The following is a 22,931-nucleotide window of genomic DNA, read 5'->3' on the forward strand; positions in this document are numbered from 1 at the left end:
CTGCCTCTATATTTCTATGTTTAGGACTGTTTTGCAGAGTGTGGCATTATCACGCTTAGACTACTTCAATTTGGTGCTTCTGGGTATACCTGCATCAGCACTGAGTATGCTGCAGGTAGCCCAGAACGCGATTGTTCGAACTCTGTTTCGATTAAGAAAGAGTGATCATGTGACAGAATGCTATATATCTTTGTATTGGTTAAAATTAGAACATCGAATCCTTTATAAATTACTGGTCATGGTGCATCTTTGTATACACAGCATTCTGCTATACGAACCATAGCGCATGTTGCGCTCGGCAACTCACGATGACCTACATATTCCGACAGTGAAACAGCTGCACTTAGCTGTGTCTAGAGCTAGCATATTTTCGTGTGTGGGTCCTCGGGAGTAGAATAAGCTTCTGGGATATTTACGACAGCAAACATGTTTGAGTAGTTTTAAGAAAATGTTGAAGAAATATCTCTCCTATGAGATGAAATATGTAAGATTTATAGTTTTTTGATGCGAGGTGCTGGTAGCCTCTGTAATTTTAGAAGGATTTACATACATTATCACAGTTATGTTTTATTTATGTTCAATTTGTTTTACTGTACGTGATTCTGTTTGTGTATGTACTCTATTGTGACCCGCCTTGGGAAAGGCGGGGTATAAATAAATAAATACAAATACTGTACTCATGCTCAGTATAAAACTGTCAATCATGAAATAGAATTTAATATCAAATGTTGCTGTTTTCTGGTGAAGTTTCACTGCCATGTAGGGATTATGCGTTGAAGTTGCCTATGGGCTGCTACAAATTGACTCTGGTAATTCATGTGTTATAAATATGCCTCTTGTGCTCCTTGGGATTCATGGCATCCCCTGGCACTGAGAAATTGAGAGAGATTATGGAACAATAAAGATTTTCCTTGTTCTAGTAAGATTTTATTTATTACTTGTTAAAAGAAGCTTAACAGAATTCTGTATCCTCTCGACAGGAGGTATATTAATAGCTTGTAAAAACAGATAAATTAATGACAGATCAAGGGTGCCTTCACCATCTGGTTGCCCGTTTTTCCTAATACATGTTCTGCTTTTTCTCTCTGGCTTACTTTTTGTTAAAGAACCTCTCTCTACTTGTCTCATGTCTTCCAATAGTATTTTGCTCCTGCTGCCCATCGTCTTGCCACTGCTTAACTGGGAGGCTGTTTGTTCACTTAACACCTTTACTGTAAAAACGTGTTTCCTTATGGTACTTCTATGTCTGCTTCCTCTGACTTATCATAATCATTTTAGAACTGTAAAGAAGTTGAAAATGCATACCAACTTCATTACACATAACTATACTTCCTGGGGCTCACCCTCCTTCTTTCACTTTTTACTGCTCTAGGGGGCCAGTGCAGAAAGGCTCACATAGGCCGCACATGGATGTCTAAGCGCATGACATAATACTACTTAGTTTATAAGTTTATAGTTTATACACAGAAACCCTGCAGCAAATGTCAGGCAAGCATGGTAATGTGTTAAGTGTGGCATTGTGTGCATGTGTTGAAAGCAAAACCAAAAATTTTGGCACACATTGGCGCATATTGTTTTTGCATATAAATATAAGCCTTGCAAAAATTGCACTTGAAATTTTAGCGGCTCATATTTAGTTACTTAGGTGCCAATGTGTGCTTTCACTTTTGGTTTTGTTCAGTCACGCACAGCACACGTTTATTACTTACCATCTGCCTTTAAAACATGCCTGGGCTTCCTTCTCCTTCCAAAACAAGACGAAAGTAGCACTGAAATGTGAAAAATTAACAAGAAATCTTCTTTGCAAAATCTTCCATGGAGCTGTGGAACTGTTAGAAAACTTTTCACATTCTGCGTGTGTCAAAAGTGGGTGATGTACTCTCTCTGTATTGCATGGAATACCTTAATTAGCTCGTTAGCATGCATTTTAATACAACCTTTGGCTGTGTCTTCCTGCGCAAACTAACACCTGTGTACAGTTCCTCTGTGCATCCGGAGTAACCCTGTGGTTGCTTTTAGCATATTCCACATCCTATGAGTGTCCGGAAAAAATAGTTGAAATCATTCCATAAAAAATAAAATTATAGAACACGTAGACAAACATGGTTCAAGGGACGGAGTCAGCATGGGTTTCTTTGAAGGTGTGAATAAACATGTGGATAAAGGAGAGCCAATTGACACAGTATATTTAGATTTTCAAAAAACTTTTGACAAAGTTCCTCATAAAAGTTGATTTTGCAGCATTTTCAGTGAGCTGGTGCCATCTTGTTGGAACAACTAGCTACTATTGATGAAACATGGTTACACCACTATGATGATCCTGAGACAAAACCAACAGGCCATACAATGGTGGCACTCAGGGTTGCCAAGGAAATTCAAGACCCAAAAGTCAGCAGAAAAGGTTATAGCCACAGTGTTTTGGGATCAGGAAGTGGTGTGATGAGGGGCCAAACAGTTAATTAGAATACTACTGTAACCTGCTGTGCCGATTAAAGGAGACATTGAAATAAAAAAGATTTTTTTTCTCAAGACAATGCACCTGCTCACAAGGCTGGCAAAATGATGGATGTTTTTGACGCAGTTGGGGTTTCATTGTATTGACCATCCACCCTACTCACTAGATCTTGCTCCATCTGACTATTTTCCACTTCCAAACGCTAAAAAGAGTTTGAAAGGGTGACTTTTTTTTTTTTTTTAATGATTTGGAGGTGATTGCAGCAGCGGAGCAGTATTAGTGACCAGATATTAAGAGTATTTTTTTCCCTTTATTTTTATCAAATAAAGTATAGAATCAGCTAGAGCAGGGGTGTCCAATGTCGGTCCTCGAGGGCCGCAATCCAGTCGGGTTTTCAGGATTTCCCCAATGAATATGCATGAGATCTATTAGCATACAATGAAAGCAGTGCATGCAAATAGACCTCATGTATATTCATTTGGGAAATCCTGAAAATCCGACTGGACTGCGGCCCTCGAGGACCGACATTGGACACCCCTGAGCTAGAGCCTCTGACTGTAATCTACCTAGGGCTCCTTTTACAAAGGTGCGCTAGTGTTTTTAGCGCACGCACAAGATTTGCGCGCACTAGCTGAAAAATTACTGCCTGCTTAAAAGGAGGCGGTAGCAGCTAGCACGTGGGGCATTTTAGCGAGCGCAAAGTGCGTGCTAAAACCGCTAGCGCATCTTTGTAAAAGGAGCCCCTAGCGTCTGTCTCCCTCCCCCCTCCTCGGGGCCTGCAAATCCAGCCCGTATGGCTCCCAAAGCCCAAGACAGCTCAGATTTGGAAAAGGGGGGGGGGGGGGAAACAGCCTTGAGATTCTCCCAGTGTGTTCTCTGTGATTAACAGTCAAGAATCCTAGACAGCTAGTGAATTAAACACTGCTCTCTTTCTTTCTTTCTTTCTTTCCTCTCAGACAGAGGCAGGGACAGTATTCATTCTGTGTGTGCTCGGAAAGAACACGGTGTTTCAAAAGAAAGAAAGAACACACGCACAGCATCTGTATCTATTTTTAAAAAAGTATGGTGTGCTGTATAATAATTTTAGGGCTGAACTATTAGTAAGACAGATAAGGGAGTACTTTTTTCTATGTTGCAGCTCATGGACAATGGATATCCTTACCTCTGTAAGCCTTCCTCTTTATAAAAATCTGTTTTATTACTACACTGTGAACTGTCCATCTATTGACCTGTATACTTACGTTGTAGTTCACTGACTCTAATCAACCTTACCTCTTTTGTAAACCACCTAGAACCAAAAGACTTTTGCTGTATATAAATAAAGATTTATGTTACTTTTTTTTGTGCATCGGGAAGCCATATTAGAGCATCAGTCACTCTGCTAGTTTATGTGGTATTTCAGTATTAATGACCTTATTTGCATGGCCAGACCGGAGAATGAGCGATCATCCACAAAACCACACACTGAATCGCGCACTGAACCATGCACAAAACCACGCACTGAACCAGTCAAAACCTGTTTAGCAACAATCGTTAGATGTTCGCTGACTAGTTCATCTGGGCCTGAGACATGAACAAATAAGTATCTTCCCTTCAGATCTCTCTTCACATGCAGAATCTGCATCATTACGGAATTATAAAACAATAAGGCCATCCCTCACCTCTTTTGAGTCCCTCCTAATCAGAAGCAAAAGGCCTCTGTGTGAATAGTGCGTGAAACGGAAGATGTTCATGAACTGGTCTAAACTTTCCATGACTCTTTTTATGTCATCATACTAGCAAGCCAAGAAATGAGATCTCTGGAATAGTGTTGACCAATTTTCGATTCGAATCGATTTACCGATTCACTTCTGGTAAATCGATTTGATTTGTTTTTCTTAAATCGGCCTTGCCGATTTAGTGACCAACCCTCCTTCCCATGCCTTCAGGTCTCCTAAAGCAGGAGTGGCAGCGCTGCCTCTTGCTGTCTGTCCACTGCTGCTGCTGCTGCTCCTGCTTTAGGAGTTCTGAAGGCAGGGGGAGAAGGGTCAGTCAGGAAGTGCTGTAGTGCTCAGGCGCTCTTTGCAGCATCCTCCGGCTTCCCCCACTGGCCTTCTGCTCTTACTTTCAGATAATTACCGCAGCCTGCAGAGAGGATCGCCAGTGCTGTAGCGATCCTTGCAGCCTGCCGTCGTCCTCAGTCACGATCCTGCCCTTGATGTCAGAGGAGGGGCGGCACTGCAGCAGAGGGAACGTGCTGCGGAGACTGACGACAGCTTTTAAGGATTGCTACAGCACTGGTGATCCTCTCTGCAGGTTGCGGTAATTATCTGAAGGTAAGAGCAAGAGGCCAGGGGAGAAGCTGGAGGATGCTGCAAAGAAGAGGGGAACATGCAGGCCTTCGGGGGGGGGGGGGCTATTGTAGAAGTACACAAAGGGAGGGAGGAAGGGGGGTTCACGACACGTGCATATACCGGACTGGGGGGGAAGGGAGGGTGGAAGAATTAATGGATCTAAAAACAGGAGAGGGAGAGAGATGATGGACAAAGGGATTTAGGGAAGGAAGGAACAGAAAGGGAGAGAAGTTGAACATAGGGGGTGAGTGGGGGATAGAGATAGTGGATTGGAGGGTAGTTGGGAAGAGAAAGGGAGAGCTGTTGGACCCTGGTGTGGTGGGGAAGGAGGGAGAGATGCTGGATGAAAGGGTAGTTGAGAAAAGTAGAGATAGTGGACCTGGGGTTGGTGGGGTCCATCGCTGCAGCTGCTGCGATGGAGATGAAAAAAGGAAAGATGCCAGTCCTCCGGGGTAGGGAAGGGAAATGGAAGTGGAGGACAGAGATGAAAAATGGATGGTTAGCATGGAGAAAGAAGGAAACGACAAATGGCAGGAGACCCTTGGCAAGCAGGAGAGGGAGAGAGATGATGGACAAAGGGATTTAGGGAAGGAAGGAACAGAAAGGGAGAGAAGTTGAACATAGGGGGTGAGTAGGGGATAGAGATAGTGGATTGGAGGGTAGTTGGGAAGAGAAAGGGCGAGCTGTTGGACCCTGGTGTGGTGGGGAAGGAGGGAGAGATGCTGGATGAAAGGGTAGTTGAGAAAAGTAGAGATAGTGGACCTGGGGTTGGTGGGGTCCATCGCTGCAGCTGCTGCGATGGAGATGAAAAAAGGAAAGATGCCAGTCCTCCGGGGTAGAGAAGGGAAATGGAAGTGGAGGACAGAGATGAAAAATGGATGGTTAGCATGGAGAAAGAAGGAAACGACAAATGGCAGGAGACCCTTGGCAAGCAAGTTTTCAGAAGACAACCAGACCAACATGATTTGAATAATGACCAGCCAACAAAAGGTAGAAAAATTTATTTTCTGTTTTGTGACTACAATATGTCAGATTTGAAATGTGTATCCTGCCAGAGTTGATGTTAGACCATGAACATGAGCTAGGATTTAACAGAGAGGAAAAGTCTTTTTTGTTTGTTTTGTTTATACCACAGTGCCAGTGTGGGTAGGAGAGGGCAAAAGGGTGAAGAGGCTATAAAATAAACCCATCAGGATTTTTGAAAAAAACACCCAATTGGGCAGGAAAATCGAATCGAAAAATCAATTCAATAGGTTGAATCGAATCAAAATTTTTCCCCTGAATCGGGTAGCACTACTCTGGAAATAACTTAGGATATGAAGTAAATTATGTGGAATATTATGTCTTATTAATTTGTCTAAATAGACAATTAGAAAACTTCCAGCTTTTAAGGTATGACTTACATTAGAGGTCAAGAATGATCAGCTCCATTCATTTTACCATAAAAAGGTTGGCTATTTAGATTTTATGTCAACTTGGAATAATCATTAAATTTATGGATTAAAACAAGCCAGCAAAATTGTTCACATGTGTTTTCATGGCATTGGACTTTTTCTATTGCAGTTAATTGGTTTGAAAGCGGTTTATAACTATGATTAATGCTGTATATTGGTTATTGTCATTCTTTGCTCTAATTTCTCTTGTTCCAATGCCGCTTGACTGGTCTCTTCCGGTTTCTTCCAGTCTCTGGGGCCTAGGTAATAAAGTATGCTTCGGTTTTGCGTGGGATTAGTTCAGCTGTAGCACACAATTTGTTTAGTACATGATTCTGGCAAGAAGTTTTACGTACCAACCAACTCTGCAAAGCCTCAATGCAAGGCATAGTTTTTTTAAAAAATATTTATTTATTTAATTCGTTTTCTAGCCCATTGTCCCCCAAAGAGCTCAGAACGGGTTACAGGTTTAACGTACATAATTTTTGTACAAGTTTATGATACAAGTTTTTATCCTAACTTGATACATGCTAGGGGCTAATGATAATATACAATTTACTGGTTACAATTTGCTATGGTTGTCCTTATCCAGAGTACAAGTTATACCTAATTTTACACACAGAAAGTTACAGTGTAAGATGCAGGTAATACCTAATATGACACATACTGGTTCTGGTACCAGTATACATCTCTTTGTAGTCTATTGGCCAAGGGTAGGGGTTTAGGTGAAGAGGTATGTTTTTATTGCTTTTCTAAAGCTGAGGAGTCCTTCAAGGAATCTGATCTGCAGGGGCAGTTGATTTCAGTGACTCGGTATGAAGTGGGAGTAGGACCATTACTTTGCGATTTGCAGTTGAAGGGCATGACCAGGGGCCATTTTGAAGCATATTTCATCCTGGGAGCAGAGTAGAGAGTTGCGTGAGGACAGAAATCCCACCCGTCCCCGCGAGGAATCCCCTTTGTCCCCACTCGTCCCCGCGAGGAATCCCCTCCATCCCCACCCGTCCCTATAAACTTCAGGAATAGTTATTTGATTTAATTATGCTACTGAATTCACAATTATATTTTCATACATATTTCTATCATTCCTCCAAAATGTATTTCCCTATGACCCATATCAACCCCCTTACTCCCCCCCCCACTCCCCTCCCCTTCCCCCTTCTATTAACATTGTATTGAAGTAATTAATCAAATTATAATAAATTATTATATTTACATACATATTTCTATCATTCCTTCAATATACATTTCTATATGACCTATTCCATCTTACCCCTGCACCTCCCCCAGTTCTCCTTGTGGATTCGTTTAAGTAAACATATCTTTTGAAAATTGTTGATACACAATAAAAAAGATAGGGTTTGGGATTTTTTTTACCTATGAAGTTATCTACCCTATCTAGGCTGAGAGTGAAGAAACACTGCTATGGACAAGGTTCTGAGGCTTTTTCCTCCTTTTCACAAAAGGCTACTATTTTTTATTTTTTGTCACACTTTGCATGAACATTTTGTATTAAAAAAAAAAACTATTGCTCATCCCTGGCAATGAGTTATGTATGATACATCTAATTTACTGTTGGGGATCTGCTAGGTACTTTTTTTTACCTAGATAGGCAAGTGACAGGTTGCAATCAAGGAATATTCCTAGGCTGTGTACTTGGTCTTTCACAGTTATAGTAGTCGAGTCCCAGCACAGCAAGGGATGGGCATTATCACAGCATTCTTTGTGGATCCAAAGGAATTCTGTCTTGGAGGCATTCAATTGCAGTTTGTTGATGGACATTCCAATTTTTGATTGCCGAGAGTCAGGTTAGGAGTTTCACAATCAAGGCATCACAGGCTTCTCCTAGCAGTAGGTATAGTTGGATGTCATCTGCAAAGGAATGAATCCGTATTTGATATTTGCGGGCTATTTCTAGGAGAAGTTTAAGATAGAGATTGAATAGTAGGGGGGATAGCAGATAGAGAATGGCACGGTGGCTGTACCTGCAGCAATGGTGAGGGGGGGGAAAAGTGCTCACTGTGGGTACGGGGACAAGGCCATCCACCACCCTATGGAGCGGTGAATGGCCTTGTCCCAGGAGTTAAGGGAGGGAACAAGCGCGATCACCAATCGCGCATGGCCCCCTTCCTACCTACCCGAATCTATCTCCCTCCCTCCCCCTTACTTTCTTGGTGCGTTTTGAGTAACTTCTTCACAAAGCCGTTGGAGCTTGCAAGCAATAGCGTGCATATGTGGGCGGAAGCTTCTCCTCTGACGCAACCTCCGCCCACACACGCATGTTACTGCTTGCAGGCTCCGACGGTTTTGAAGAAGTTACTCAAAATGCGCCACAAAGGTAAAGGGGAGGGAAGGAGATAGATAAATTTGGGTAGGTAGGAAGGAGGGAGGGGGCCGCACGAGGGGTGCTAAAGGGTGGTGAGGTGGCAAGAGGGAAGGGGGTGGAGAACAGACGCTGAAAGGAAATGGGGAACAGATAGTGGGGAGAAGACGCTGAAGAGACATAGGGAAGACAGAGGGGGCAGAAGATGTTGAAGGGAAATGGAGAAGACACTGAAGGGAAATGGGGAACAGAGAGTGGGGAGAAGACACTGAAGGGAAATGGGGATGACAGTGGGGAGAAGACGTTGAAGGAAATGGGGAAGAGAGAGTGGGAAGAAGATGCTGGAAGGGAAGAAGACAGAGATGCCAGACTATGGGGGAGCAGAGGGAAGATGGGTGCTAGACCAATTCGGGGGGGAGGCGGTTGAAGGGAGAGGCACAGTAACAGAGCAAATGGAAGATGCAGAGAGAAGACAGACAGTGGATGGAAGGAATTGAATGTGAAGATGAGGGAAGCAGAAACCAGACAACAAAGGTAGAAAAAAATTTCTATTTATTTATTTTCTTTTTTTTTCTTTAGGATAAAGTAGTATATCAGTTGTGTTTATAAAAATTTATAAACAAAGCCCTGCCAGCTGAACATCTCTTTCTCTAGTTCAGCAGCCAGAACTTTGAGTTATAAGGAAGGAATAAGCTAAATAGTGCAGTACTGAGGCTTGTATAGATGCTGCGGGGATAGTAGTCGTGGGGACGGGGAAGTGGCGGTGACAGTGGTCATGGGGATGGGGCGGGATAGTGGTTTTGGGTACGGGGACAAATTTTTTCCCAGTGTCATTCTCTAATAGCAGAGCCCCCTGCGGAAAACTGTATTTGATCAGTTTCGATAGCACATCGTTAAACAGAACGCTTTGGGATCTGCTATTTAGGAAAGAGGAGAACCGTCGTAGCGCAATATCTGATTCCTATTTCAGAGACCCGCTTATTGAGGAGAGGATGATCAATAGTGTCGAAGGCCACGCTGAGATCCAACAGCACCAGAAGGACATCATTACCCTTGCCAGCAGTCATCGATGTTGAGGAGGATAATTTCAGTACTGTGGAATAATATGGTTAATTCACTGTTCAGTACTTTTGTCTGCATCTGCAGTGAAGAGTGAAAGCCTGAGAACAATGCCAAAACATTAATGTTCAGTCAGAAGAGGCATAGAGCAGTGTTTCTCAACCTGCAGTAAGCATACCCTAGGGGGTATGGGGGGCCACCTGGGGGTACGCGGGCTGGCTACCGCTGCCTGGGATTTCTTCCTGCCTGTCCCCCGTAAATGCCATTGCCACCACCGCCACAACAGCCACCAGACATGCTCCATTTCCACCTCCATCCCCTGCCACCGCAACAGCCACCTGATACACTCCATTCCCACCCACCCCTGCCGCAATCCTGGGCTGGAACCTTCTCTCTGATGTTGGGGGGAAGGATTATGGGCTGGCCTGTTGCAGCGGTGTCGTGGGGGATGGGAATGGAGCATGTTGGGTGGCTGTTGTGGCAGTGCAGGAGGAGTGGGGGTGGGAATGGAGCATGTCGGGTGGCTGTTGCAGCGGTGGGTGGGGGTGGGAATGGAGCATGTCGGGTGGCTGTTGTGGCGGTGGCAGGGGGTGGAGGGTGGGAATAGAGCATGTCAGGTGGCAGATCGGCTTTGTGGGTTGGGGCGGGGAGGCAGGGAGAGAGGAAAAATAAATTGGACTCGTGAAGGGACAGAGAGAGATGTTGCTTGGGGAATGGAATGAGGTCTGGAGGAGAGGAAGCTTACAGTAGGCAGAAAGAAGGGAAGAAATATTGGATGCACAGTCAGAAGAAAGTGCAACCAGAGACTTATGAAATCACCAGACAACAAAGGTAGGAACAATGGTTTTATTTTCAATTTAGTGATCAAAATGTGTCAGTTTTCAGAATTTATAAATGCTGTCTATATTTTGCTCTATATTTATCTTTTTTTCTATATACTGATTGCATAAAGTCATCTCCCTTGACCTTTTTGAAAAAACCCCCGAATATAAATGATTAACATTTTCTCTTCATACAGTGTGCTTTGTGTTTTTATAATTTTGTGGTTACCATTATGTATTAATAAGATTATATTGTGTGTATATGAAAAATGGATGGAAGAAATTGCATTACAATTACTACTGTTATTATGGGGTTAGGGGCAGAGTTTGGGCGGGTCTGGGGTGGAGCTTTGGCTGGGGTACTTGATTGGTATTTGTTAGGCTTAGGGCAGGGATCTCAAAGTCCTTCCTCGAGGGCCGCAATCCAGTCGGGTTTTCAGGATTTCCCCAATGAATAGGCATTGAAAGCAGTGCATGCACATAGATCTCATGCATATTCATTGGGGAAATCCTGAAAACCTGACTGGATTGCGGCCCTCAAGGAGGGAATTTGAGACCCCTGCCTTAAACGGTGAAAACTTGGCAAGAACCACTGCAGAAAGGGACTTGGGAGTTCTCATCCGGGAAGATATGAAAGCTGCCAATCAGGTGGAGAAAGCTTCAGCAAAGGCAAGACAGATGCTGGGTTGCATCAGAAGGAGCTTTATCAGCCGAAAGCCTGAAGTCATACTACCGTTATACAGATCCATGGTGAGACTTCACCTGGAGTACTGTGTCCAGTTTTGGAGGCCACATTATCAAAAGGATGTGAAAAGAATGGAGTCAATCCAGAGAATGGCCACTAGGATGGTCTCAGGACTTAAAGACATCCCTTATGAAGAATGTCTGACCAGACTGCGCTTATATTCTCTCGAGGAGTGCAGAGAAAGAGGGGACATGATAGAAACATTGAAATACATCACGGGTCGCATTGAAGTGGAGGAAGAAATATTTTTCTTACGGGTCCCACAGCAACAAGAGGGCATCCGCTAAAACTTAAGGGGGGAAGATTTCATGGTGACACCAGGAAATACTTCTTCACCAAATGGGTGATTAATCGATGGAATAAACTTCCACGCCTGGTGGTCGAGGCTAGTAGCGTGCTTGACTTCAAAAGTCGATGGGACATACAGGTGGGGGCACTACAGAGTTATGCATATAAGATGGGTACTCCAGGGAGGGAGGGTTCTTGAATGGGCAGATTGTTGGGCCACCGGCCCTCTTCTGCCGACATACTCTATTTCCCCCTTCTCATGGCCCAGCAAGTCTTCCCTCCCACGCTGGTCCCATGTTGCTGGCATGCAGAAAAATCTGCCAGCCTCGGCTGTGATTCAGCAACATTGTCCGAGGCATCCCTTCCTGCTGTCCGTCTGCTGTGGTCCACCCGGGCGGAAACAAGAAGTTGTGTCATTGGAAACAGACCACGGCAGATGGAAAGCAGGAAGGAGAGCCGTGGACAACGTTGCTGAATTACTGCCGAGGCCAGCAGATTTTTTAGCATGACGCCAACATTGGACCGACGTGGGAGGGAACTAGGCTGTGAGAAGGGGAAGTTCCGGGATCACTGCTGTGGACCATTTTTCAGCGTGACTGTGACAATGGACCACGAGGCGAGGAGGGGAAGTACATGCTGGGCCAAGGAAACCTCCTGGATTAACAGGTTCTTTGTTTTTGATTGTTTTTTTTTAAGTAGGAAGAGGAAGGTATTAAAAACAGTGCCAGATTGGGTGTGGGGGGAGAGTTTATGGGGCCAGAAACAGAGGACAGAGAGAGAGATGGTGGACAATGTTCTGAAGGGAGAGAAGTTGGAACTTGGGGTAGTGTGGAGGAAGAGGGAAATAGATACTTGAAAGGAGAACTGTTTGGAAGAGAGAGGTAGAAATGGTGGACCTGGGGAAAGGGATGGAGGCAGGCAGATGAGGGGAGAGATGGAATGAGGGACAGTTGGGAAGAGAAAGGGAGGGATGTTGGATCTGGGGGTGGAAGGGAAGGAAAAATGTTAGGCCCGGGGGGTGGAAGAAAGAGAGAGATGCAGCATCTTCTTTTTTTTTCCTTCCATCTTAGTGTTCAGCATCAAGGAGGGAGGGAAGAACAACAGAAAAGAGAGGGAACAAAATGTTGGACCACGGGGAGAGAGGAGAGGTATGGTAATGGGGAGTAGATAGAAGGAAATAGGAGGCTGGTATAGGAGTGAGATGGAGAATTGAGAGGTAGCCAAAAATTTTAAAAGAAGGGTGAGAAAGAGGGGCAAGGTTTGAGTGGACAGAGGCAAAAAAGAATTAAGAAAAAGTTAAGAAACGTGAATGGGAAAAATACATCAGACACTGGAAAGAAAATTAGTAGAAGATAGACAAAAATTTGAAAGAGAAACTGGAACCAAGATGATGGAAAATCAAAATGACCAGACAACAAAAGGTAGAAAAAATAATTATATTTTCTATTTTTTGATTACAATATGTCAGATTTGAAATGTGTATTCTGTCAGAGCTGGTGTTAGACAGCAAGCGTGAACTAGGACCTAAAAGAGAGAGGAAAAGTCTTTTTTATTTATTTTGTTTACACCATAAAGCCAGCGTGGGGTTGGAAAGGTTATAACCCTATACTTCTACAAAGACTAAGGGATCCTTTTGTTAAGATGTGCTAACCGATTTAGCACATGCTAAATGCTAAGATGCCCATAGGAATATAATGGATGTCTTAACTGTTGCATGCGCTAATCTGTAGCACACATTAAATCAGTTAGCGCACCTTAATAAAAGGACCCCTAAGTATCTTAATAAAAAATTTGACCCAAGACTTAGCCTGTGTTTTAGATTTTGGTCCCTTATGTGATTGAGTTTGACACCCCTGCCTTAAGCAAATAATTGCACATATCTGCAAACAATATATGTGCACGAGAAGCTGCTGTAAAATAAAGCTATGAATTTATCTAAACTGATGTCGTCAGCCTTTTTTTAAATTCTTGAGGAACATCAAACTGATCAAAGAAATCAAATGAGGATTTAGACGGGTGGATCAAAGGTGTTTGCTAAATACTTTAATTGTGAGTGGCAGGATTGTGAATTCACATGTAAAGAATAATTGTGAGGCGAAGCGGACATAAGATGGTAGCTGAAGTTGAGACGCCACGGACTTGCAGAGGAGAAACATTTTCCTACCATTCCGATGGTAAAGCGCAAATCTAAACCCCGGAGGAATCGTTGGTGGCAGCGGGCCTTTCTTCAGTGAGGTGCCCAAGCAAGTGAACTGGAGTTTTCTCGGCTGCGAGAGGCATGCAAGCTGAAGAGTCGTCACTCTTTCTCGAGGGTACATATCTATCTCCGGAGGAGCGGAGTCCTCCGAGTCGCCCTGGGGCATTGGAGGAGAAGTCAGAGGAAGAAATGCCCAGGACCCAGTGTTCTCTTTCCCAACCAGCTGAGTGCGGTGGCCGACTCTGCAGGGGGAGTAGAGAAGCTAAGACAGCCAGCGGAGCACTCGGAGGAACTGAAGCAGCAGATCCCTGATGATTTTCTCAAGTTGAATACTGCTCCTGTTGAGGTTACAGGTACTTTATCTTTACCAGAGGGTCTTGGATCATAGCTTGTACCCATGCAAAGACCCAAGGTCTTTAATATGGAAACACTCTGGGATGCAATATCCAATTTACAACTCTCTTTGGGGACTCAAATGCAGCAACGTTACACTACGGTTGTTTCAGAAAATTTGGACTTAAAAAATAGACTATCTAGCCTGGAAAATAAAGTGGATGGACATGAGAGCAGAGTAAAAACTATAGAATCCTAGGCCTTAACGTGGATTAGGGGTTGTGAGAATCTTAATTTTAAGGTAAAACTACTGGAGAACATGACCAAGAGATGTAATCTTCAGATTAGAAACTTTCCAAAATTACCACTTATACCAGCGTATGATACATTTAAGAAATATTTGCGTGAAATTCTGAAAGTTCCTGAGTCCTCTTATCCGCCTCTCTCAAAAATTTATTATTTACCTAGTAGAGTTCAGGCTCAAAAACCAAACCAGCAGAATTATTCTGCTGATAGTTTGGATTTAATAAATTTCATGGAGAGATCAGATGAGGCACCGGCGATTGCTACGCTGTTTGTACAATTTGCCATTGATTCGGACAGAGAATGGATGCTTAAGTTGTTTTTTTAAATACAGTAAAACCTTGGTTTGCATGTGTTTTGCAAGACAAGCAAAACATTTTATTACATTTTAACTTGATATACAAGCAATGTCTTGCAATACAAGTACATACAGTATACACACATCACAACTGAGCCAATGGTTCTTCTCTCTCTGCAAGAGTGTAGTGACTGTTCTAAACAAGCAAAATCTTGCAATACGAATACATACAGTATACACGTATCACATCATCACAACTGAGCCAATGGTTCTTCTCTCTCTGGCACTGCAGGAATGTAGTTTCTGTTCTAAACGAGCGAGGTCCTGCAATACAATGTATTTTGTTTTAAAATTTTTGGGTTTTGGAATCGTCTTGAGTTTCCATTATTTCCTATGGGGAAATTCACTTTGATATACGAGTGCTTTGGATTACAAGCATGCTTCTGGAATGAATTATGCTCGCAAACCAAGGTTTGACTGTACAAGGATATTCCATCTATGTCAAAAATAGTTAGAATGTATCCAGATGTGTCATGATCTACTCAAAAGAGAAGAAAACAGTTTCTTATTTTGAGACCCCTGGGCCTTGCAGTTGGGCGTGACGTTCATTCTAAGATACCCCTGCAAATGTGTGATGGTCTATCAAGGGAATAGATATGGGTTGTTTTTTTTAACCCCAACAGTTGTCAAAGTTTATTTCTGCCAAAGATCCCCGCTTTAGGCCCAGCCAGCCACATCTTTATTTTCCTTTGTACACATTAACAATCAAAAATTTTTAGTTAAATTCATAGCTTCGGCCTCTCATATTAAGGAATACAAACCAATATATTTGATTCCTTGGCTTATTTCTGACTTTTTTTGTTTTTTTAAAAATCTTTGAAAGGATGTATCCTGATATATTAGTTCACCTTGTGTATTAGATGTACTTCTTCAAAGATGTTAAAATTGGTATTGTATTATTTCTTTGTTTTTGACTAAGGGCCTGTATTACAAAGCCGTGCTAGTGGCTGCCGCGCGGCAACAGCCCCGAAGCCCTTTAAATCTCTATGGGCTTCGGGGCCGTTACTGCGGCTTTGTAAAACAGGCCCTTAGTCAAAAACAAAGAAATAATACAATACCAATTTGAACTAATATATTAGGATACATCCTTTCAAAGATTAAAAAAAAAGGATAAAATGAATAAATAAAGAATAAAAAAAAAGAATAATTGTGAAAATGGAATGCTAAAAGTAGAAGGGAAGATGGACAGCTTTAGAAATTTTATCTGAGAAGCAAATTAAGTTGAGACATGTATGAGCAATTGTTTCCATGTTTGTATCACTGCAAGAATATTTGTAGAGCTTTCTAGAAACTGAATATAAGTGTATATAGGGATAATGGAACAGAAATCACTCCTCTTAAAATTATTATTATTTTTTTAATCGTCCAAAGAATTTTACTGAACTACCTTTTTTTATGGAGGAAGAGGGGAAAGTTTGAATGAGGAACACATTTGTGACTGTTTCTAGGAAAAGATAACTACAATAACAGATCTGAAATGTTGAGAATGGTCAATTTTTCATGTTATGGGTCCATAAGCAGCTTGAAAAATTACATGTAATTTTGTTCACATAAAAGGATGGGGATTGGACTTTGTCCTGTTTGTCTGTTTGATTAGATTGAGGAGGGACTGTCTCTTGAATGTTTTAATGTACAGTGCTGCATCTAGTAACACTATAGAAATGATCTATTGGAAACAGGATCATGGACTTGATGGACCTTCAGCCTGTCTCAGTATGGCAACACTTATGTTATGTACTGCTGTGTTTAAAAACAAAAATAGCTGCAAATTGCTACAGTAAAATGCAGCCATTTTGATGCATTGGGGAATAAAATATCTGCCTTCCTATTTAGAGCATGAGCAGAGATGGGAGCAAGTGGGCATCATCCTGCTTTTCCACCTTTTATTATTTAGAGGTTCTAGGATTCAGGGAAGAGGCCTTCCAAGGCCACTAGAGAAATCTTTGGGATGGGAAGTGGAGTGTCATGGATTAGGATGCTTCTGGGATTGGGGGGGGGGACCCACTTGGATCACCATGATCATTTTTGGGGTTGGGGGAATGGATCAGAGGATTTGAGCCATAAATGATCTTTAGATCATCTGAGGTGGTGCGGTAGTTCACCTCAGCACTACAGAATGAGTGAAAACCATGATAGCTTTTAGTATAATTTTTTTTACATTGAGGAACAATTTCAAATTCAATAACTTGCATTTATTTTGCTTGCCTACTATACTAACCTATAACAAAGTAGTTTTATACTGATTTTTCTCCTGCTAATCTTTTTCTCCATCAGGAGTAAGATTAATGCAGGAATATCGAGTATCAACTACTGTGCTTATGCATAGTTCAGCTTACTGCAGTAGCCCCCTGGAGTTCCCATAGTGTAAATGGTAAAGTGTTTGCAGATTGCCTTATTTCCTTAGAAGAGCATGTTAGAGCCCAAGCTATTGAAGTAATGAAGATGTCAGTTGCCAATCTGAAGTGAACCTCCTCCAATAAAAAGGAGTCTGGGGTTGTCAGTCATTCGTTGAGTATTTCTGCTTCAGTGGAATTCCATATTTCACCTAAGCCAGGATTCTCAAAAGTCCGTGTTAAAAAATGACGTACTGTTAACGCAGCCATTTTGATAACAAATCTAAAAAACCGAGACATTCTCAAAAAATTGTGCATGCAAATGAGGTTGGCGGACAGCAAGTTTCAAGTTTATTTAAAATTTCTTATGCCGCCCAATCAGTCTTCTAGGCAGTGTACAAATTTGTAAAAACAAAGGACAAACTTTAAATACAATAAAAGTTTGAAGTGACACTACGTCACCAAACTCTAACTATAAAAACTTTTAAAAACTATTAAAAACACAGACAAACAAGAACATAAGGTAAAAGGCAAGAACTACATAAGGCAAAGTAAAAGAAAACAATTAAGGAAAAAACAAGAGGGAGGGCTGCTGTAAGCTCAGTAGTATTTTCACTCAATTGCCCTTAAAAGGACAGTTAGGCCTCAAAGGCATCACGGAAGAGAAATGTTTTTAGCTTTGTCTTAAAGTTATTAAGATTTGATTCTTCGCGTAAATAATTTGGAATACTATTCCAAAGAGAGGGGGCAGTGACAGAGAAGATGGTAGATCTAATTGTGTATATAAACTTCAGCGACGGTATAGAGAAGAGGTTATTAGCTGTTGATCTTAGGGACCTAGAAGGAATATAAGGGATAAGAAGATTATTTATAAATTACGGTTGATTGTTTTGTCTAGTCTTAAATGTTAACAGAAGAATTTTGTAAGTGATTCTGTGTTCCACTGGCAACCAGTGGACTTCTTGCAACAAGGGGTTGACACGGTCAGATTTCTTTGCATTGAATTTTGTATTATCTGAAGTCTTCGTATTTCTTTTTTAGTTATACCCTTAGGGCCCTTATAAAGGGCAGCAAAGATTTGCTAAATTTGCATGTGTCCATGCGCAGAAAAGACTGTCAAGAAAAATAAAAAACACAACAACAGCGGGAGAGATGCCCACTCTCTCCTGCTGCCCTAAAATCCTTTCCTTGGCCAGCCCTTGCAGCAGTAGAAATGCCCACACTCTCCCGCTGCACTAAAATCCCTACCATAACCCAACCACCCCTCCCCCCAGCGGGAGAGATGCCTACTTTCCCCCACTTTCAACTGACCCCCCCCCTTACCTCAAAATAGATGACCTGGAGGGATGTGGACACCCTGCTGCCTGCATCATCTAAAATGGGCCTTCCCCTCCCCGGTGCATCTTGGGATAAGATGATCCTTCACATAAGATGATCCTTCACATTTTCAGTGGACTTCTGTCTGCCTCTTTATGGCTGATGTTCTGAAAGAGCTGCATTTGGATTTTCCACTTTCCATGCTTTGGTCCTAGACCATTCTCCTGTGCCTTTTCCATTCCATCTGCAACTCCTAGGTCTGGTTTCAGAAAAATGTGATCCCCATACAGCTTTTTCCGATCTGCTAAAGCTATGTCTACACTATCACCTGAATCCTGCTTTTTGGCAGATCTGAACAGCCTGAGGTATATTCTGCCATAGCACAGGTTTTTCAGCATGCAGCCATCCCTAGTGACGGGGAGAGGGGGGGGGGGGTGAAGTTTTAGGACTCAGGATTGCAGAAGGCTGTTATGATACAAAATATTCTTTTCTAGCATCCTCAAGTAGCCGAGTGGTGGTGGCCACTTCATTTATGGTGTGTGCCTGTCATTCCGGCCTGTCCATTGCATCCTCTGTGGTGGTGCATGCCTATCATCCGCTGTGCTGGGCGACCTTTATGATCTCATTCAATTCTTGAGACATTTTCTGCTGGTGCAGAACCTGAGTGCCGAATTATTTGGATCTGTCTTTGCATGAGGATGCTACCTCGAGGATCTCCGGTGGTTGTCCTTTCAAGGGCCAGATTCTTGTTGGTATACCTATACTCAGGTGTGATGAGCGCTGCCCTACGTTGCTCCCTGTGAACCAGTTTGGCTGGATGTCAGAAGGGGATTGTCGTACTCTTCGTTCTCCCACAGATGTTGTCAAGGATATTCAGGTGTTTCCTCCTGGAGCCATTCCCAGGGCTATGTCTCCGTTACCAGGTTGTGGCTCTGCCCCTTGGCCTCGTGACGGCTCTCGCACTTTCATCAGTGATTGTAGTTGAGGCGGCTTTCCACCAACAGGGCGTCCATGTCCACCCTTCCTGGGACAATGGGTGCTCTGGGCTCCGTCTTGTTGTGTGTACGAAGACGTAGTGGGGATGGTAATGTCTCTGCTACAGGCGTGGGCAAGTTCAGAAAGAGAAGCAAGGCATCCTCCCAGTCCCTGGATTTTCTAGGGCTTCTCTTCATTTCCATATGGGGTCGTGTGTTTCTTCTTAGGGCACATAGATAGTATTTTCATCAACAGATTAAAATTCTCTTGGATTGTCCGGCTCTCTCGGCTTGGGTTTATCTGCAGATTCTGGGGTCTCAGACAGCCTCCTTGGAGGTGATCCACTGGGTCACAGCGACCATGCACCTTTTACGGGAGTCCTTCCTATCTTGATGATCTCCGCTGAGTTTTTCCCCATTCAGGAGTAGTGGACTCCTGGTCCGCACCATTGGTTGATCTTTCGTTTGAAGCTTCGGAAATTCAGCTGGCACTACTCACTCTCCTGCCCCTTCAGAAATACCAGTGGTGCAAGTTTTCTTCAACGCCATGGAGGTGGCGTATGTACTTCACGAGGGAGCTCTAGAGCTCTCTCTCTCTCTCTTGGGCCAGAAAGATCGGCGGCACACTGGGCAGAAGAGCTTCTTCAGTATTTCTTGGCATCCAATGGGGCCGGAGTCAACAATATTCCAGCAGTCTTCCTCGGCTGACAGTTCCTGGTCTTAGGAGCATGTTCCACACACTGAAGCCATTCAGTCTGCTCTTTCGAGAGCTGGGTTTAGCCCCTGTGAGTCTTGTTGGCTTCAGCAGAGATCTGAAAGACCGGTGCCTTTTCAGTCGACAAACAGCGTGGACGCTAGTGCTTGGTTTCCTTGGTTTGGCCCTGGCTGGCTCACAGGTTCCTCTATGATGTTCCCTCCAGGGTCTCTGATTGTTCGTCAGGTCATCTGCCAGGCAGTGACACATTTTTAATTGTATTTTCCTTCCCCTTCCCCCATCCCTTACCATAAAGGCCAGGGATAAATTTACAGTGGTGAGACTTTTGAGTGGTGTTTTTTTGTAATTGACTCTGTTGACACTTTTGAAATAATAATACTGCGTATGATTCTGAAAACGAATGTTTACAAGGAAGTACATACAGGGTCGCCATCAGAAATTTCTGGGCCCCTTACTGAGCAATCCTATTGGGCCCTCCCACGCACCCCTTCCCCCCACTTTTGTCCGGGGGGGTGCTATCAGGAAATCGGCAGGGGACAAAAAAAAGTATGACAGCAGTGTTTATTGTTTATTGTTGTGCACAGCAGAAGCATAATACAGGAATTTGTGCTATGGTGGCCTAGGACCAATGTTTCCTCTAAGGATTGATGAGGTGTGTGCAAAAAAAAAATATGCATGAGCGACAAGTTACATACTCCACAAATTTATAAGCAGGCACGGAGGACGCATTTTTAAACAAATGTAGTTTATCCTTGTACTCCTTATGTATTTTAAATCATCTATGGATATGTTTGTATGTTTATTGTTCAAATGGTTTTATTTATTTCCCCAAATTTATTTTTGTTATACGCATTGAAAATATTTGATATTGCGTTTAAATCAAAATCTCAATAAACTTGAAACGAGTGCCCGTGAGATTGCGGAAGGGTTAAATACTCAAAACTTAGAAGAATAACAATTTACTTAAAGTTTTTGCTACGCCAGCTTTCTGGTATCTTTACATACAGTGGCGTACCTAGCATATGTAACACCCGGGGCATTTTTTGGCACCCTCCCCCCATCTGTAAGAAAAACATGAATTTTAGTAACAAACCACACGTCACACATGAGTACCTAGGAAAAGGCAGCATCTTACATATTGCAGTGAGCAGTACATCAATACACCCATTGTAAAACTAAACAAGCCATACCAGCACAGATCAATCCTACACCGTCAATCCTAACAGAAAACCATGTCTTTTGAACAAACAGAACACAGAAAACACCTTCGCCTAGTATGGAATATGTCATCACAAACGAACCCCTCCCCCTTTTACTAAACTGTAGTGTGGGTTTTAGCCATGGTGGTAACAGCCCTGATGCTCATAGAATTCTGAGCATCAGAGCTGCTACCACCACGGCTGGTGCTAAAAAACGCTCCACAGTTTTGTAAAAGGGGGGATAAAATAGAAATACACAGTTTCAACGCTCTAGCTCAGAGATGCCCAAACTTTTTGGGCTTGCGAGCTACTTTAAAATGACCAAGTCAAAATGATCTACCAAAAATAAAATTAAAAAACACAAAGCACACTATACGCTGAGAAAATGTTAATTATCATTCCTATTCTGGGTTTTTTCAAAGAGGTCAAGGCAGATGACTCTATGCATTGTCACCTCAGTAACAACCATACAAAAATAGACAAATATACCCCTCTTCCTTTTTATTAAACCACAATAGCAGTTTTAGCGCAGGGAACTGCGCTAAATGCCCAGCGCTGCTCTCGACGCTCATAGGCTCCCTGCACTAAAAAACATTGTGATTTAGTAAAAGGGGGCCATAGTGCAAAATATAGACAGCATATATAAATTCAGACACATTTTGATCACTAAATTGAAAATAAAATCATTTTCCTACCTTTGTTTGGTAATTTCATCTGGTTGCACTTTATTCTTCTGACTGTGCATCCAATATTTCTTCCCTTCTTTCAGCCTCCTGTATGCTTCCTCTCCTCCAGACCTCATTCCCTCCCCCAACTTTTTCTTTCTTTCTCAATGTCTGTCTTTCTCTGATTCTGTGCCCCATTTTTTTGCTTTGTTTCTGGTTCCCTGTCCCCCCCCTTCTTTCTTTCTTCCTTCCTTCCTTCCTCCATGCCCCATTTTTTGCTTTTTTTTCTGGCTCCCTGTCCCCCCCCTTCTTTCTTTCTTCCTTCCTGCCTCCCCCATGCCACCACCGCCGCGGAATAGGCCGCTGCCGCTGCTGCAATCGGGAACAGGCCGAAATCTCCCTGCTTCTCTTCTGCACTGGGCCGATCAACTCTCGCCGCCCGACGTCAATTGGCTAGCCAGAACGTCCTCTCGACGTCAGAATTGATGTTGGGCCGCCGCGAGAGTTGGTCGGCCCCGCAGGGAAGAGAAGCAGGGAGATTAAAGACACGGTGCCGGCCTGATCCCCGATGGCAGCAGTGAGAAGGGAAGGGAAGCAGGTTGGGCACCACTGCTCTAGACGAGCCGCGAGCCGCACGCTAAGGAGAACAGTTGACCGCCCCCCCTTGGTACGCCACTGGAGCAGCAGCGTGTCTGGCCGGCTCATTCGTTCAAAGCCGCGGGTGGCGGCTCCTTGCGAGATCCGCGCCTGCGTCTGAAGCCTCTCTAATGGTGTGACGTCAGAGAGGCTTCCGATGCAGGAGTGGATAGCGCAAGGAGCCGCCAACCCGCGGCTTTGAACGAACGAGCCGACTGCTGCTCCAAAAGGAAGAGAATGATCGCCTCCAGACCGTGGGCCACAAATAAAACCTGGAGAGCCACACGCGGGTCGCGTGTTTGAGACCACTGCCTTAGAGGGAACACTGGTAGACCCTGGGGGAGCCCGGGCCCCCTGTCACCTCCGGGCCCCTGAATGCAGGACTGGTAGTACTGCCCTGATGGCGGCCCTGAGTACATACTTTGGGAGATGACTTATATCTTC

At 43.4% G+C, this 22,931-nt stretch overlaps 1 protein-coding gene across 2 annotated transcripts in view; it reads left to right on the forward strand.

Annotated features, from left to right (window-relative positions):
• The window catches only part of GALNT7 (polypeptide N-acetylgalactosaminyltransferase 7), a 244,538-nt gene that overhangs the window by 140,211 nt on the left and 81,396 nt on the right, over nt 1-22,931 (forward strand). The gene's annotated exons all lie outside the window — the stretch shown is intronic.

This window comes from Geotrypetes seraphini, chromosome 1 (genome assembly GCF_902459505.1).
Source record: "Geotrypetes seraphini chromosome 1, aGeoSer1.1, whole genome shotgun sequence".
Classification (NCBI taxonomy): domain Eukaryota; kingdom Metazoa; phylum Chordata; class Amphibia; order Gymnophiona; family Dermophiidae; genus Geotrypetes; species Geotrypetes seraphini.